Genomic DNA, 10,624 nt, shown 5'->3' with positions numbered 1-10,624 from the left:
TTTCAGCTCAGGTCATAATCTCAGAGTCACTAGATTGAGCACCACATGGAGCTCCACTCTGGGTGGGGATCCTGCTTCTTGCAATTCTCTCCTATCCCTCTCCTGTCTCTCCTCCAACTCATGTACTCAAACTCACACACACGAGCTCTCACTCTCTCTCTCTCTCTCTCAAATAAATAAATCCTAGGAGCACATGGTGGGGCTCAGTCATCTGCCTTCATCTCAAGTCATGATTCCAGGTTCCTGGGATCAAGCCCCATATGAGGCTCCCTGCTTAGCAGTGAGTCTGCTTCTCCCTCTCCTTCTCCCTCTCCCACTCCCCCTGCTTGTGCTCTCAGTCTCTTTTTCTCTCTCTGTCAAATAAGTAAAGACAACCTTTAAAAAAAATAAAAATTAAATAAATAAATCTTGAAAAAAGTAGTATATGCACAATAAATACTTAACAGATGGATGAATGAACAAATTAATAATGTATTCAAGCCATTCTTGAAACATCATAGATGCATTTCTGCCTCAAGTAAGAGATGGCTGAAGTGCAAAGACTAAGGCTCTTTATAATTTAAAAAATCTGTTCTTTAAAGATTTGTGTTATTTACATTTTATCAACCCATGGATTTATAGTTTAAAATATAATCTGACCCACAAATGCACAGGCCACAGTTACTGAATAAACTTTGTTCCTACTTTATTTAAAGTGTTTTCAGATAATAATGATAGCTTCATAGTTTTTTTTTTTTTAACCATGACCATAAATAGCCAAGAGACATTCTGAAAGTCCCCTTGTGAGAAGGCTCCTGGATCAGTCAGATGTGCTCTATTAAGTATTAGTATATCCCACAAAATGTGTTAGGTGTTATGGACAATGAAGTTCTTAAGGAAGCAACAGTGATGCATCATTAAGCACCAAGTATCAGACCTTGCACTCTCTCCTTTAATCCTCATACAATCATGGGAGATATATTTTATCATCACACAATAAAGGAGCAGAAAGATGCAGAAACTGGTTCAAAGCCAAGTTCCCCTCTAGAGCCCTTCCTTCCAATTGCCATTCTGTTTTTATCTTGGAAGTGTATTTTTTAGTCCCTATTTCAAATCTGGTTCACAAAGGTATACAACTGGTTTATTTTGATGCCATGCAATAAACCCCCCTTCCTTGCCCTGCGTCAAAGTTATTGAGGGGGAAAATGTACACTAAGCTCAGTACTTGGTGGCCTCCAGCGGCTCAGGGATGCTGCACCAGGAGATGGGGGGAAAGTTGAAACTCAGCCACTAGGGAGTAGGGGAGAGCCACCCAGGCTGAAGAGTAGAGGGTTTGGGTGAAGATGACAGTCCTTCAGGTAGGGTCTGCCTGGCTATTCCCTGTGTAGACATGGTGGTCCTGAGTATACCAAATTCATCCCAGATGCCAGTGAATTCAACTGTTGTATCTCTAAGACATTCCACATCTAAGAATCAGCAAAGATAATTGATTAAAGCTGGAGACAAAGGATAGATGATCTTGATTTACTCAGGGAAAAACTGAAACTAATGACCAACCTATGTGTTCCAATATAGGTAACCAGAGATACACAGGCTAGCAATGGTGTTTTTAAATGTCTTCCAATTTGAGACTGATTAATGCAAAAATCATATAATCCTCTCTGAACATACCAGAAAATAGATAGTAGATTGCAAAAATCACATTTGGATAATCTAATGTGCCCAAATTGTGCCCAGGAAGAAATCTGATTAACGGAACCTACAGCCCATCTTACTGATCCAGGGGCCTTCTCACAAGGAGATTTTAGAATGTCTCTTTACTTTTCATGGTCATTCTATTTCAAAAAAATGTACCTATAATTATTATCTTAAAATACCGTAAATTTTAGGACTGAAAAATACAGTAGCTAAAATAAGTACATCAATGAATGGAGGATAAAGTGGAAAGAATGTGTGAATTTGAAGACAAAACAAAATTAGTTACCCAATTTGAACAACAGGGTGAAAATAGACTGGGGGAAAAAAAATGAACAGAACCTTAAAGACCTATGAACCTGAAACAAAAGTTCTGATATTCATGTCATCAGAATCTTGGAAAAATAAACAGAGAAGGCAAGGTTAACAAGGCACTGAGAGAATAATGAAGAAATAATAAAATCTCCAAATTTGGTAAAAAAAAAAAAAAAAAAAAAAAAACATTAACATACAGATTCAAAACACTGAGCAAACCTCAAACACAGTAAACCCAAAGAAATCCACATCAAGACACATCATACTCAAGGTCTCAAAACTAAAGACAAAGAAAAAAATCTTGAAAGCAATGAGAGAGAAACAGCACTTCACCTACAGGGGAAAACAGTGTGAATCGCAATAGACTTCTGATCAGAAACCACAGAGGCCATAATGAAGTGACACAACATTCTTCAAATGATTGGTGGGGGGTGGGGGTGGGGGTGGGGGTGGGGTAGAAAAGGAATTGTCAACCCAGAATTTTTTATCAGGCAAAAATTTCCTTCAGGAAATAAAAAGAAATCAAGCATTCTCAGAGGAAGGAAATTAAGATCATCTGTATCCAGCAAACTACTCTGAAAAGGGGTTAAAGAAGTTTCTGTGGGGGATCCCTGGGTGGATCAGTAGTTTGACGCCTGCATTTGGCCCAGGGCATGGTTCTGGAGACCTGGGATTGAGTCCCGCATCAGGGTCCCTGCATGGAGCCTGCTTCTCCCTCTGCCTGGGTCTCTGTCTTTCTGTCTCTCTGTCTCTCTGTGTGTGTGTCTCTCATGAATAAATAAATAAATCTAAAAAAAAAAACCCAAATCCACCCATATTAAAAAAAGAACTTTCTATGAACAGAAAGATAATGATAAAAGAAAGAATCTTGGGACATCAGAAAGGAAGAAAAAACAATATAAAGAGTGAAAATACAATCAAATACAATGCATTTCCCACTCTAAGTTTCCTAATTTATGACTGACAATTGAAAAATTAGAACACTGTCTGATACACCTATTATGTATATGTAGAAGAAATAGTTGAAACAACTATATTGTTAATGGGGAAGGGTAAAAGGAGGTAAGATTTCCATACTTGACTTGAACAGGTAAAATGCTGACACCAGTAGCTTATGATAAGCGGATGATAGATAGATAGATGATAGATAGATAGATAGATAGATAGATAGATAGATAGATAGACTGACAGATAAACAGGCAGAATGATCAATCAAATTATAGCAATAATTAGCATAGCCATGAAAAGAAATGCACTCAAAAACACTATAAATAAACTAAAATGTAAGTCTAAACATATTCAAGTTACCCACAGGGAGACAGGAAAACTAAAACAAAGAAACAGCAGAAAATAAACAGAACACAAAAAATAAAAGGGCTGACTTCATCCCTAACATGTTAATAATTATATTAAATATAAATGGTCTACATACACCAATTAAAGACAAAAATTGGTGAATGGATGAAATACATAGGCAGCAAGATCATATCAATTGATGGAGACATTTTTTTTTTAATAAAACTCAACACTAATTCAACGTAAAATCTCTCGGAAAAATAAGAACAAACAGGAAAACTTCCTCAACTTGGTAAAGAACATCTACCAAAAAAACCTACAACTTACATTATACCTAGTGGTAAAAAATTGAATGTGTTTCCCTAAGACTGGGAACAAGGCAAGAATGCCTGTTCTCACCACTCTTCTTCAACACAGTGCTGAAAGATCTAGCCAATGCAATAAGACAAGAAAAAGAAATAAAAGGCACACAGATCAAAGAGGAAGAGATAAAACTAATCCTATTTGCAGATATCATGATTAACTATGCAGAAACCTCCAAGGAATCTCCAAAAACTCCTAACATAAGTTAGTTCAGCAAGGTCAAAGGATACTAGACAAATATTAAATTGCACTTCTGGTAACTCTCAATGAACTTATGGACACGGAAATTAAAATACAATACAATGGGGCATATTTGTGTCTGGCAATTTCTGAGCTTTCTGTTGTGCTTCATTGACAAATATGTCTATTCTTCACCAATACCACAATCTTGATGGTAGCTATATAATGTCTTAAAATTGTGTATACATTGAAAACAGTGTCAGTTTCTTAAAATCTAAACCTATAATTACCATACAACTAGTATTTGCACTCCTGAACATTTATCCCAGAGAAATAAAAACTTATGTTTATTTAAAACCTATATATCAGTGTTCATAGCAGCTTTATTCATGGTAGCAAAAATCTGGAAAGATCCCAAATGTCCTTCAGTGAGTAAATGTTTAGACACACTGTGGCACATCCTTACCACAGAATACCACTCCTAACAACAAAAAGAAACACATGCCATGTGTTGAATTGATACATGCCATAACCTGGAAAAACCTCTAAAGAATCACTTTGAGTGGGAACAAAAGCCAATCCCAAAAGTTACACACTCTTAGATTCCATTTACATAATATTCTTGAAATCCCAAAAGTTACACACTCCATTACATAAAATTCTTGAAATCCCAAAAGTTACACACTCTAAGTTACATACTCTAAGATTCCATTTACATAATGTTCTTGAAATGACAAAGTTAGAGAAATGTAAAACAGATTCGTGGTTTTTGGGGATTGGAAGGTGGCAGGGGGAAGTCAATGTGGACAGAAAAAGGCCACATAAGGGATGCTTGTGGTGATAGAGACATTCTGTATCTTGAAGGAGTCAACGTCAATATCCTGATTGCAATGTTACACAATAGTTGGTTAAGATGTTACCAATCAGGAAAATGGGTCCAGGGTACATGGAATCTTTCTGCATTATTTCTAATATATGAATCTATAACTCTCTGAAAATAAAAAGCCTAGTATAAAATAGCATAATTTTTTTAAAAATACAAAAGATTCATAGACTACATAGTTATCTGTTTACTTTTGTCTCCCCATCCCTCCTACCAGAATGCAAGTGACAGAGCCAAGGCACTGTACATTTTGATCACTTATATGTCTCCCACATCAAGCAGTCTGGAGGGCATGAAACACTCAAATCTCTGTGGGATAGGTCAAGGCAGGGATGCTGACCACGGAGCAACGTTAAGAGAGCAGGGTACGCCACATTGGAATTTAGGAATAATCTGACATGCCTTAAATCCACGCTGCATGGCTCACACGAGCTATGCCTGGCTCTGATGCTGAAGTCTTCAAGAACCCTGGAGATAATGTCTACCTGGTACTCACCACCACTGTCCAGTCTTAGGAAGCATGTCACCGAATGTGTCTTTTGAAAAATATCATTAAAATTATACCCTAGATATAAATGACAGTCGACATTTATTGGGCACCCACAGTGTGCCAGGCAAAACACCTCCAGTCATTCAGGATATCAGCTATTTGATAGCCAAAGCACTTGGCTCTTTTCCTATGGAAGTGATAAAGTTAGGAATATTGTTATTCTTGTTTCAGGAAACTAAGGAGGAGAGACATCAAGTAATTCACTGAAAGTTATAAGCTGCTACGTGCCTGAGGAGGTATCCACACTCAGCTCCCAATGCCTAACCCCTAGAAACCACTGCATGGCGTGGCCTCCCATAGCATGAGACAGAGCTACGGGTGTCCCTAAACTTCATCCCCATATAAAGTATACGATATTTTGGCAGGAGCTGTTCAGTGTTTTATGAGTGTTTCAAAGCCTGCCCTTCCCTCCGTCTCCTTTTCTCTCCTATTTCTCCAATCCTCTTTTGACAGGAGCTAATAATCAATAGACAATTGTTAATTTGGAGCTTATATAAATATAAACACCAACTTTGTAAACCAGAAGAAACTAGAAGGAGACTGTCCAAGCCATGAAAGTAAATAGAGCCTTACATAAATCCTTTCCCACCCTGTTTTGGTAAATGAGATGTTTTTAAAACTGCAATGGAAATTAAAGTCTTCTTATCCCATAGAATTTGTCTTTTATGATATTAAATACAACTGGCTGATGAGTCCTGGGGTCCAACAAATGTCACTGAGTGACTTTATTGTCATAGGAATTTTCAAAAATTCTTCATCATTTAAAATACCCACAGAAGGGGTGCCTGGGTGGCTCAGTTGGTTAAGCATTTGCTTTCAGCTCAGGTCATGATCCCAGGGTCCTGGGATCAAGTCTTGTGTCCAGTTCTCTGCTCAGCAGGGAGTCATCTTCTCCCTCTCCCTCTGCCTGCCTTCTACCCTGCCTGTGCCCTAATAAATGAATAAAATCTTAAAAAAAAAAAAAAAAAAAAACCTCAGAGTCTAAAGACAATGAGTCCTAAGGAAGGGCTTTCATTCTGAGGAGGGAGGAAAAAGATGAGGACTAGAACAAATTAACTGGTAAGGAAAAAAAAAAGAAGCTTAATTGTTACATGGGAAAAGTGGCGTTGAGCAGACTCCACCAGGGAAAGATCTAGAAGGAGAAGATTTAAACTGGGGAAATGCAGAGGTTGCCTGAAGGGAGGGCAAGAAGGGATTTGGAAACAAAGAATGTGGACCCCCCTGCTGTTTAGAGAGCCTCATCTGGAAAAAAGACAGATGTGTTTAGAGAGATTTTTGAGGTTTTGCCTTATGCTACACAAGACAAACCGTTTCCTGGGTCTCCCCACAAAATCCTTAGTGAAACTCCCACCTTCGAGGTGCAGCCTTGCAAAGCCAGAAGCTTGCTGCAACCCAGTAACTATTATGAAGAGAGTTTAAATTCTAAGGCATGGGCAGGTACATCTGTTCATTAAAAGACTTAAAAATTTTTAGTACGTGTCTTTTTTTTTATTATTATTATTTTTTTTTTAGTACGTGTCTTAAAAAAACAGTTTTCTTTATTTGTAGTGACATGAAATTTAAAATTAAACCATATTAAGTCATTGATTACAGCTTATTTAGCTTCCTTCTGAAGCCTTTAAATAAAAGACCACCTCACTACTGTATTAAAACCTACTTTGATTTAGAGGGATTAATAAGAATAAAATCACACACACCATGGGCTGTTTGGCAGGGAGACTATAGCCCCTCTGGGCCTGTTCCACAGAGCTCTCTCGACCGCGGTCCCAGGCCCAGGAAAGAGTGAGGAGCCTAGAGGCTCACCTGTGAGAACAGAACACCACTGGCCACAGATCACAGCAGAACCGAATGCAAGGAACAGGCTTTTTGCGAGGCTCTAAGTACTTGGAACACGAGAGCTCACTTGAGTTTCTCAGCAAACCTTCCTAGGGCTGCCCTCAACCCTCGCCCATGCAGATTAAGAAACAGGCCTAAGACCTACTCACTTCTAAGGTGACACTGGAAATCAAACTGAGGTCAGACTTTTCCCGATATCCCATTTAATTTCCTAGATGACTCCAAAACAGGACCTGGCTCACCCTGCGAGTCTCAGATTAAGTGCGTCCTGATTTCTCCTCCTGCAAGCAAGGAGCCAACCGTGGGAGATGGGCTCTCTCCTTGAGATGAATGCAAACGTCCCTGAGGCACCTGCCACACTCATTCCCAAATGAATTACATTTGCATAACTGAACCCATCTTTCCTGCCAGTTAGGAGGAAAATCCTCCCCAGTGGTAGAACCTGACACCTCCAGTCACTCAGGATATCAGCTATTTAATACCATCCCCAAAACACAGACATGGGAAGGTTAGGGCCTTTGAACTTGAATATTTATTTCTTCTCAGTTACTTCTCAAGATTAAAAAAAAAAAGTAAAAAAAAAAAAAAGTAATCCTTCATTGGATAAAGGGTTAATAATGGATAATACTATCCTATTAATATTAACAGTGGATAATAGGGAGCAAAAAAACTTTAAAAAAAGCTTTATAAAAAATTATAAATAAATAAATAAATAAATAAATAAATAAATACTTTATAGAATCAATTTAATTCTCCAGCAACACATTTAAATGTTTTTTTTAATATTTTATTTATTTATTCATGAAAGACACAGAGAAAGAGAGGCAGAGACACAGGCAGAGGGAGAAGCAGGCTCCATGGAGGGAACCCAATGTGTGACTCGATCTCAAGACTCCAGGATCACATCCTGAGCTGAAGGCAGACGCTTAACTGCTGAGCCACCCAGGTATCCTTCCAGCAACACATTTAAAGAGTCTGGGTAGCAGCCACCTCCTTTCAGATGATCCATCACCTCAGAATGCTTTCATAAGGAGCTACTTTTCCTCACTTGGTCCACTTGCTATTAACCACGGTAAAGGATTCGTCTTTGCTAAACGCAGGCCCCTAAGTTATTTTCCAAAGCTAGAGCTGCTGGAACCCATTAGTCATAACTCAATGTTGATACACAGATCTCATTTCCTGAGATTTTTCCCAGTGAAGTCCTGACTCTGAAGCCCCAACCCTTCTCTAAATGTGTTCCGATCTGTTCTCATTCCCTTCCCTACCGAACCAGTAGGGGATGGGGATGGCACTCACCCCCCTGCAAAGTCATCCAGCCCAAGAGCAGAGGTGGGAGGGTTGGCATCTCCTTCATCATTATTACATTGTAGTGTCCTCCTTCCAGGCCACTCAAAGTCACAGGAGAACCCGTGAGTCCAGGAATACGGAGGGTCTCTGGCCACTGCAAACAGCTCTACAAACATAATGTGTCGTTATTTTTTTAAGATTTTTTTTAAATTTATTTGAGAGAGAGAGTGAGAGAGGGACAACATGAACACAGAGGGAGAGGGAGAAGCAGAATCCCCGCTCAGCAGGGAGCTCGACACAGGGATCGACACAGGGCTCGATCCCAGGACCCCAGGATCACGACCTGAACCAAAGGCAGACGCTTAACCAACTGAGTCACCCAGGTGCCCCCATAATTATCATTATTATAATCATGGTACCTGTATTTTTTCATACCCCATTCTATATGCTCTCCTGAAATCCTCATTCGGCCAGCTTTCCAAGGGTGCCACAAATCTAAACTGTAGATGTAAATATGCTGAATTTTGTTCTGTCATTTTAACTTGATGTTCCAAAAACCTTGAATGAAACCAGTATCTTTACAAACATTTGAGTTTTGCTGTTATAGAGACCATATAACTTAATGTCCAGAATGCTACAATTTTGTGAGTGAAATGCATCATTCTTAAAAACTATGCAAGCAGCTGCTATAAGAACAGAGACAGTCCTGAGCAAAACAGGCTGTGTAGCCGTGCTGACTACGAGCCTCCTGTTGCTGAAACTCTATTTCAATACATGCATTATTTCACAATAAGGAGAGAAAAGCTGATTAGTTCTGTGCCTTATTTTGTTTTCTTTCTCATTCCTTGGCATTCGTTGTGCAGGTGTTTGTAGAGAAGAGAAAATTCTTCTCTGGTCACTTCCACTGTTTTTATCGCTTTGGTCTATTTTTTTTTTTCTTATGTGAGTTAGCTCCTGCCTAAATTGCACCACTTTCTGTTTCTTTCTGCCAATACTTCCTTAATTGTGTCTTCATTTTTTTTTTTTTGACTAATGTAGAAATGTTATACTGTAGGTGTTTTTGGAACCATGTCACTTCCATTAGGTAGGGTATCTTTTATTTTTAAAAAGCTAGAGTTGCTATTTTGAGATCTCATTGTATGGTATTGAATATGCTCATTGCTCACTTGTTTTCACAAAAGTATCCTTAAACCCAGGCTTCTGGGTTAGGACACACCTGCACGGAAACATTCTGTTCCAGCCAAAAGTGTGTGAGGGGGAGAAGCGGGGAAAGACCAGCAAGCATCACATGAGATATAAGGAAGCAGGTGGACCTTCCCGCTGGGGACCATGGAGCCTGACCTGGTTTCAGCCTTTTTACATAATAAAGGGATTTTATGTCCTATGAAAATCACTTGAAAAAAACAAGTTTGGTGAAAAATAACAAATAAGGTGATGAGACTTTCACTGAGACATGTACATGGAGATTAGATCTGAGGAAAGAATATAGGTGGCATAATTTTACCAAGGACCAGCAAGTACAAAGAATAGTTTCACAATCTTGCACTCCCCCTCCCAAAAAAGTCACAAAAGGATGTAATATTTTATAACTTATAAACAGAAACAAATGGAATGTGTTTCCCTGGGGGGTGGGGGGGTGAGGGGTGGGAATGCTTTAAAACAACTGGGCTTGTTTATATTCACGCTAACACTCCTCTCCAGGTAGGTTTGCTTTTTAATCCCACTCAAAAAAAAAAAAAGTGATAAAAGAAGTAATATTATTAAGCATGCTGAAAAAACTGTTTTAGTAACATGGGGAGGGCTTATTGTATAATACTGAGTGCAAAACACAGAATTCGAATTAAATAAATAAATAATACAATTTTAGGAGACACTATTTACAAACACACACACACACACACACACACACACACACACACACACTTTCAGCAATTTCCCTAATCTCTCTCAGCAGAGACTAGAGATGAGTAAAATCAAAACATTCATGATGGTTGCCCTTTGGTAGGACAAATGGAGATTTCTTTTTTCTTAGATTCCTTATACTTTATAGAATTCTCCACACTTTCTTCCATGAGCATATATTTTTAAAATACTTTATTACAAATAAACAAAAAAAATGGACAGGAAAGAAAACCACAGCAACCAAAAGACTAATGTCTCCCTGAAAGCATTTTAAATGAAAACTTAGAAGACCAGCATCTCTCTGCTGCTTGCCACTTCCATTCCCCAGCGGAAAATCT

Source organism: Canis aureus, chromosome 12 (assembly GCF_053574225.1).
Source record: "Canis aureus isolate CA01 chromosome 12, VMU_Caureus_v.1.0, whole genome shotgun sequence".
Lineage (NCBI taxonomy): Eukaryota > Metazoa > Chordata > Mammalia > Carnivora > Canidae > Canis > Canis aureus.
Note: the sequence above shows the minus strand (reverse complement) of the source record.